Raw genomic sequence first — 9349 nt, forward strand, 5'->3', positions numbered from 1 at the left:
CGTTACTACTAAATTTATTTTCAGTCGAACAACCAGAAAAACATATGGTTCAGTTTAAAAAAAAACAAGTTTTGATAGTTTTTCACACTTCTTCCACACTTTATTTGAGCGTAGTTCGCTGGGTTTTGATCTAGTAATGTTACGTATCATTCGACCGGCCCTTTCTTGAAACTTTGAAAAACGGTAAGCTGAATAGTTCTGTGGTAATCAAGTTGAGTCCGGATTCAATGGTAGCTGGTGCATAAGACTTGCAGAGTTGCAGAGCTCCAAAAAATTAAAATAATAGGTTCGGATCATCATCATCATCATCATCATCAATCAGCCTATTGTCATCCACTGCTGGACGAAGGTCTCCTCCAGTGTCTTCCGGCTATTTATGTTTTGTGCCTCTTCGATCCAATTCCCCGCAGCTCTTCTGAGATCGTCTGTCCATAGGGTTGGCGGCCGTCCACTGCTGCGCGTGTTAGCGCGCGATCTCCATTTAAGTATTTTGTCCATCGGCCGCCGCGCATTCTAGCTACGTGTCCTGACCATTTCCACTTCTGCTTTCCCACATACTCGATCACGTCGGTCACTCCTGTTCTTTGCATTATTTCGTCGTTTGTCACGTAGATGTTCGTCGTAGATGTGGTTGTTATAGATAGAGTCTCTTTACCGTACCGGCAAACCACACTGGTCATACACTTTCCTTTTCAGGTAGATTGGTATATCACTGTTAAACGTCTCTCTTAGTCTTCCGGATGCTGCCCATACCCTGTTGATTCTTCTGCTCGGGTCCGCTATTTGGTTATCTCTTGACATCTTAATTTCATATCCCAGGTAGACATATTTGTCCACTAGTTCTTATTCTCCTCTTTCAGTTTTTATGTTTCCGCTTGGAGCTAAATTTGTTATACACTTCGTCTTCAATAAATTAATCTGTAATCCGACAGCCGAACAGGCTTCTTACAGTTCTGGTACTGTTCAAATAACATTTAAACAATTGATACAGTTATTGTCCAAGTTACGTTTCAATGCTGAATTCCTGAAACGGTGCGCCCTTGTTACCGATTCCGGGAAGGTCCCAAATCGGCCGTGTCTCGGCTACAATTGGGAATCTCAGACACCCCGCTAAGCGGTACCACTGCTCGAATTGCATGGCAAGCGTGAAAGCCTTGATGCAATTGGTGATTGTTTTCGTTTCCAAGTAGTTCACTTAACAGAATGCAGTATATACCTAATGTCTACTACAAAAAGCATTGCGAAATCAGAAGGGCAACCATTGACTATTGAGCAAGCCTAGCACAGAGCGTGGGAAATACCCTGTTTCCCTCACCCGGCAGTTCTGATTTCCCCCCTACCTCAGTCGACAAAAGTGACCAGTGATCACAGTTTTTTGTTTCACCTCAAGTCGTACACATCGGGAGTGTTTCGCCTCAAGTAAAACTGTACACATCGCAGACTCTGGAAGAGAAGTATTTCAAACCCCAACCTGTAATTCTTCACCCTCAAGTCAAATCAGTGCTCAAGTGAACTGATTGGAAACAGTTCCCCACCCAATTAGAATTACGCTACTCAGCCCATTTCAAAGAACATACTGCCCAGGCCAATTGGAAAAAGTGGCAAAATAAACGTGTCGCCCGTACAAGTTAGGCAGGCACATACGAAATTGGCAGATTTCATTTACTCCTGCAAGTGCTCTCAACGATGCCCACCAAACACTGACATCCCACACACATTGGTCCTTCGAATAGTAGAAAGCTCCCCCATTTACTCGTGTCTGGCATTCCTAATTATTTAACCGAGTGAGACCAGTACATTTTGGTCCCACCAACTGGATTTGACCAATCTCAGGAAAGTGCCACCGCCAACATTTGGTCATACGAGCCGGATCAGGTTAGTTTACAACTTGATCCCCCAACAGGTACCATTATTCTTATGTCCTTTAGGTTGTCAGAGATCAGGACAATCTCAGGTTTGTTAAGTTTGTACAATCACTTGTTACACCCTAGTTATATGACCACTTACGCAGACCACTGTGTATTTCACTCAATAAATGTCGATGCAGCAATTAATTACTATATAAGCTGTGCATTCGGCATGACGAAATTAGTCTTAAGTTAGCAGTTAAGGTAGTTAGTTCGCTGTTGAAAGAATCTATTTTTGGTCTGTAAAAATAAACGTTTTTTAAAAACTAAGTTTTTACGTCCAGAAACAAAATTCCCGTATCATCCCATAGTTTGGGTGATAAGGTATCGCCTTGTCTGACGCCTCTTTCAACTGGTATATCGTTGCTTGTTGTGGCCGGCGGTACCTTCATCGTTGCGTTCTTGTGGATGTTATATATTAACGTTGTATATCTGAAGTACACTCGGCACTTGTCTAGCAAGATTCTAATACTGCTTGCAAGCATATCGAGTCAAGAGCTTTGTGCAAGTCTACGAATATTAGAACTAGTGGTCTGTTATATTCAACTGATTTCGCTATTAGGACCTTGAGGCATTGTGGATGGTCATTCGTCCCAAATCTCTTGCAGAAGCCGGCTTCTTCACAAGGTTAGTAGAAATCAAGTTTGTTTTCCAATCTCCTCACAGTCATTACCCTTGTAAATATTTTGAGAAAGTGGCTGAACAGGCTTATGGGTCTCTGATTTTCTAAATCAGTTATGTCTCCCTTCTTATGTAGCAGAATCGTGATAGCGTAGTTCCGTTTGCTAGGAATTTATCCGTCGTACAGGCACATATTGAAAAGCTCCATGCTTCTATTGAGCAGTGGAATGTTTCAATTTTACCGAAATTGTGAACATTTACATAGTTTTCACTTCTCAACGACTTCGCCGCCTCAGGCTTGCCTTCACAAGAAATTTAAGAACTTAAACAACTATATTGAATGAGATAAGATAAATCTAAATAATGTTTCCATAAGCGCAAATTTATTTAAATAACTTTTTTTACGTTTTAATTTTGAAATTTATATCATACAATATAACAGAATTAGGATAGGAGAACAGGAGGCTATTTATAAGCGATATTTTTGCTTCAGACCATCTGCTATTATTTAGTTTGTAATAGATGTGAAATCAATTTTCGCAAATCTTAATTCAGCGTGTAACCACAGTTTTAAATTTAGCTTTATTTTCGTGACTGCGTGTTATTGTTAGTATACTTTTTCTTCCCTGGGTTTCAGTCAACATCTGAAATAAAAATGTTTATATCGTTTATTTCATATTACGTTTCGGCGAGACAACGTCATCATCAGATTTAAAATTCAAAACCAACCCATAATTGGGAAACATTAGATTCTTTTTAGGATTGGCTGCCTTCAAAACCCCACATTTGTTTGGATTATTCTAGTTTTGCTGGTAAACAAACTAATTTATAACTCGAAGCTATGAGCTCTAAAAATTAAATTTGAAATTTGATGTTAAGCAATATTTTAAAGCAGTCTAGTTCAAGGTCTTGTGACAAACTATAAGGGTTGCAAATTAAATATAGCAAAACTTTCAGCTTGAAAAATTACTATTCGATTTCCGTGTTATTAATAATTACAATGCAACGATGCATCCTGACAGTCGTGCGTGCGTTACAGCATATTTGTCATTAGTTTTTAAATTGTGTTATTGAATCCGCGATACTTGAATTGCTAATTGAAAAGCAAATTTATTATTATAAGAAAGTAAAATTTGCTAAAGAACATGACTGTGATCGTAAGTGAACAGCAGGATGGACGTAATTTTGAGGGAATTACTCATGAGCTACAAACAAGCACTAGCAAGAACAAGCGAGAAAAACTATGGTTGAGCCCAGATTGATCTCGGCTGTGAAGTTTTGAAATATCTTTATACAAAGTATTAGTTTGAAGATCATCATTCATGCCATTCATCATCATCTTATTTCATCAGTAAAATGTATTTTAATGTTGTGAAGTGGGGCTATAAAGTGAAGTTGAGTATTTTAGGATTAATTTCCGAAAAGTTCTGTGATAACTTTTGCAATTCGTGTATTACACTCGTGTATTGATATTACGTGTTAACATGTTTTTCCAAATTGTTTCAGAGCTCAGTTCTCTATGAGATTTTTTTTTCTTTTTCCTCGCTATAACTATCCTTAGACCAGGCGTCCAGTTGAATTAGACCAATTTTAACCAACTACCTTATGCATAACTACACAATAAAAGTGTAAGCTGTAGAATAGTCGTTAATAAATCTTTTAAAATAAAGTTCATCTTTTGAGACCTTTCCTTCCTTTCAATAGTATTTACATTACTTATGTTAATGTTCCCATATCCCGACGCTAAATTTGCTTCAGGAACATCCCAGTCAAAATTTACGGTACGAGCAACACGTACACTATTAATTATTGCGTTAATTATTTAATAAGTTTCCAATGTGTGGCTGACATGTGCCCTGGGCAGATGCTGACCAATTGGGCAGCGCAAGCGGTCTGTTGAGCCAAACTCATCAATCATTGACAGCCTGGATCGCAGCGACGTAAAACATGTATACGTTCAAAGTTGCTCCGACTGCGGATGACGGGAGTTCAGCTAATTCTAAGTGCTCGCTTTTTATGGTTTATGAGTACATAACTTGCACGTGGAAGCAGAACAAAAAATAAATTTATTTAAACTGGGATACTAAATATTATTGTTTGGGGCGCCTCTAATAGTAACTAGTGGCGGATAAAATAATTTTATAAGTAGCCATATATAATTAATTTTTTAAGCACATTTGTCATTCTTTTAGAATTTAATGAAGTAGTTAATTTAATAGCGCTGTTAGTTATTAAAATTTCACATTAAAGCTTACTGAAATTTTTTTGGGTAGAATCGGGTTAGAACAAACAAAACATGAGTCAATAGTTCCTTTAGTTTCCGAGATACGCAGATGTAAAAAGGGAACATTGGTAGTGAATTCAATATTTTGAATATCGATTAACATTCTTCACATTTTTACATCTTGTGATTAATAAATTACAAAGCAATTTAATAATTCACGCTTTTCAGGATTCGATAAAATATAGGAGACCCGGAGGAAATGTTGTCTTGTTGTTTTAAAGCCGAAGCAAAAAGATATTCACGAATACTTTGCTAGGAAGCACGAGATACTTTGTTCAAAGTCCTAGTCAAAAATGGAATATTTTTAATTATTGTGTAATATTGTTGATATAATGTAAAACTAAAATTTAACTATTGTAACGAAATATACAGGGTGATTCAAAATTGGCGTTACTCCTTTTAAGGGGTGATAGAGGCTCGCTTGGGGAGTACCAGAAAAACATAGAAACATTTTTTTTCGAAAATTTCTAGAAGATATTAACAGTTGAAGATCGAATTTCAACTTTGTTATTAAGTTGTTTTGAAAAAATCCCACGTTGGATTGGCAGCCTATTGGAATACTTAAGCATTTAAAAAGAAAAATTACGATCTTTGCTTCAAATTACGAAAATTTTTGATATCAAAAAAGTTCTCTTCTAGAATTTTTTGATGAAAAGGCACAGCGGCAATGATGTTTTTTGCCTTTAACAGAGAGTTACAGGTGGATAGCCCTTGTCAATCATAACAATAATTTGTCAAACTGTGACTTACTTTAAATTCCCTTTCATGAATTTGCGGATATGCAATTAGTTCCGCGGATATGCTACAGTAACATAGCAGAAGCTAAAAGAACTCACGCCAACAAAGGGCGAGGAGAGTGGTTCCAGGAAGATGGAGTTCCAGGAGAGTGGACGACAATCGATGTTCGGGTTCCAGACACAGATGAACAAGTATTGGGCATAATCGAATCAGGGCCTTCCAGGGGCTCTCAGAGCACAATAACTGACACTTTCCCAAGCACCAAATACGAGAAGCTGATTGATGAGAGTGGATAATAAGGAGATTACACAGGCACTAGCTTGTTTAGAGTTAACCATTCAAATGTTTGGTGTTGTATGGTTTATTTATAAACTCCAATTTAGAGAGGTTATGAGAACAGGTTGACATTTCGTCAACAAATCTTGTTGAATTTACCGTTTATCCGGGTCTATCTTATTGTCAGTCTGTATAATTCCATGGTTACCGGAGTTTTAAATAATTACGGAGCAACAGGTATTTGCGCAATGTTAATTAGGCAGATTACCTTGAAAAACATTGCTGCCGTATTTCTGATATAGTTTTTGCAAATTTCTCAGTTTTTAATAACAATTAATTTATTTTACTATTTTTTCTGTACTCCTATAACAGCACCAGACAACACCTCCAGAGGAATGACGCCAATTTTGAATCACCCTGTATAGTTTCCTCAAATTAATGATATTACCTATGCTATGTATGGAAGATTAAATATTCGTATAGCTTAAAAGTAATATTAGAAAAACTGTTATTAAAAACTATACGGGGTGATTAAAAATTGTCGTTATTTCTTTTAAGGGGTAATAGGGGCTCACTTGGAAGGTACGAGAAAAAAATTGAAATTTTTTTCGATAATTTCTAGAAGATATTGACAGTTGCAAATATAATTTCAACTTTGTTATTAAGCATTATTTTGAAAGTGTTGTATGTTTAATTAGTAGCATATTGGAATACTTAAGGATATAAAAAAAAAAATTCCATCTTTGGTTCAAATTACGAAAATTTTTCATATTAAAAAAGTTCCCTTCTACAATTTTTTGGTGTAAAGCCAAAGCGGCAATGATGTTTTTTGTCATCAACAGATAGTTACACGTGGATAGGCCGTATCAATAATAACAATAATTTGTCAAACTGTGACTTATTTTGAAGCTCTTTTCGTGAATTTGGGGATATGCGATTAGTTCTGGGTAAATGCCGCAGTAACATAGCAGAAGCTGTAAGAACTCACACCAACAAACTGCAAGGCGAGTGGTTCCAGGAAGGCGAGTGGTTCCAGAAGTGGACGATAATAGATGTTCGGGTTCCAGACACAGAGAAACAAGTATTGAACCTAATTGCATCAGAGCCTTTCAGGCTTCACTCAGAACATTGGAAAACAACTGACACTTTCCCAGGCACTAAATAAATACCGGCTACATTCCTACCACGCATGTGAGATACACATTAAACCAATGGATTACTAATCACCGATATGAATTGAGCAGGAGTTAATTAACCGACTACGAGAAGCTCCTCGAGAATAAGAGTGATTACACAGGCACTGGTTTGGACTTACAGACTCAAATGTATGTTATGTAATTAATGTAGTAAAACGGCTTTCAGACATCTTCGATGCATTAATAAAAAGTCTCCATACATCAGAATTTTTTGGAAACTCGGTTGTTCAAGAAGCCCCGCAGCATCATTACAATATGCTGAATCATTTTCTTAACTCGGAAAAGTAACTCGTAAAATCTTCTTATCTCGTGCGAAAGTATGACACTCTCGTACATTTATCCAACAAATTCCACTGTTTCAATCTTGATCCGAGTAACTGAGCCTTAGATTTTGATAGCCCCAAGTCTCTAACGAGATAATTTAAATCAGGTTGTTTTACAAAATAAGGTTCTTTTGATGAGCTGTAAGCATAAAGTGTATGATGGTGAATATTTACAGGTAGAATTGAAACTCGATTGAGGCTGTAGTCCAGAAGTATTTTTATTTTCCGTCTTCTCGCTATTTTTTTGAGATACTGGAGGTAAACTGCCTTCACCACGAGGAAGTGGTCTCTTTGCAGATGCGATGTTCGGATATACAATCTTGTTTTTATTTTTTTTTCGAGAATCCTCAAATGTAGCAAAAACAGTCTGTAGAATTCTTACAAATGCGTGGTATTTTATAACCTAAAAGTAAATGGAATTTATTAAAAACCAGACCACAGACCAGTGTGAGACGTTATGAGTTTCGAAATAGGTTCCGTCATTTAACGATTGCTATTGAATTTACCGTTTATCCTTGCCTATCTTATTGTCACTTACGGTTTAATTCCATGGTTACCGGAGTTTTAAATAATTACGAAGCAACAGGTATTTATGTAATGTTAGTTAGGCAGATTACCTTGAAAAACGTTGTTGCCGTTTTTCTAATATAGTTTTTTGCAAATTTCTCAGTTTTTAATAACAATTAATTTTTATCACTATTTTTTCTGTGCTCCTAAAACACCGCCAGACAACACCTCCAGAGGAATGACGCCAATTTTGAATCTGAATTTTCCCTCTATCCAAGGCTGAAAGTATTCTATGCGATAGATCCGACTTCCCCGCCCTCCCTCGATCAACAGGGTATGTAATGTCTCTTATAGTCAACAGTCACACGAGGTATAGCTTTCGTGGCCATATCATGCATTACGCTGAGAGGCCTCTTGTAGTTCACTAGAGTAGGTGGGACACTTAGGAGATTCAAGTCTACTTCATGGCGAAATAAATCTCATATGGCTCTCTTGAAATTCTCTCGTGGTTGTCGGGACGTTTTAAAGACCGGTACTTGGATTTCAAGTGGATTCCTTTGGTTGTTAAGGACAGCCTGTGTCGACTGTTGGGAAAGTCAACCATTATTTTTCGAGTTACCGGCAGGGGCCTTCCGACTCCATCTATTGATACGAAGCAGAGGTCCGGGCACGTCTCAGTCTGCCATCTCACAGATCTCAACGATTAGTTCCCTTTGGCGTCGAATACCAAGTGCAGACTCTCGCCTTCATCCCAAGAAATACGCTAAGCGCGTGTTGAAGTCGAAGTTGAAAAGTGGGATCGGGGCCAACGAGAACTTACGGGCCACCGCACTCGGTTCGGTCATCTTCGGTAGTCGTCCTAACTATGACTCGATGACTATATGATAAATAAAGCGCGGAATATAGGCAGTTGAATTCAATCAAAATATGCGCATATATATGCATAATTTTTATTCCAAATATGCAATTATATGTATAATTAAATACTTTTCAAAGTTTTCCGATAAAAATGATTGCCTCCTGTCAGTAAATATATGTTTATATACAGAAAAGGTTCTTTCAAGATCTACCGATGTAATAGGACAGTATTGCAATTTGGGTAGCAAGCTATAAAGCCAAGGTGTAATTGCGTTGGATGATTTACCAACAAAAATACTGTTTACTGACTCTAAAGATTTGAAACCTTTATTCTTTTCTATAGTAGCATCTAATTTTTTTGTAACTTTAACACCTATATCTCCGGGAACCTTTTTACATTGAGCGGAAAATGCTTGAACAAAATTAATAGCTTCACTTAAACTTAAATTCCTACTTTCTAATAAAACTATTATATCTGGTATAAAACTAAAATTAATTTTAATAAAAACAAGTTGCTTGGCTACATCCGCATTTTTCACGATTAATTGACTTTGCACTACACACTGCGAGTTGTCCTCTATATCTAAAATTAATTCCTTAATAGCTTCGAAATGTTCTGCGTAGAATATCGCGGCTTTA

Source organism: Dendroctonus ponderosae, unplaced genomic scaffold (genome assembly GCF_020466585.1).
Source record: "Dendroctonus ponderosae isolate FM_Combo_2020 unplaced genomic scaffold, Dpon_F_20191213v2 Dpon_F_20191213_1, whole genome shotgun sequence".
In the NCBI taxonomy this organism is placed as follows: domain Eukaryota; kingdom Metazoa; phylum Arthropoda; class Insecta; order Coleoptera; family Curculionidae; genus Dendroctonus; species Dendroctonus ponderosae.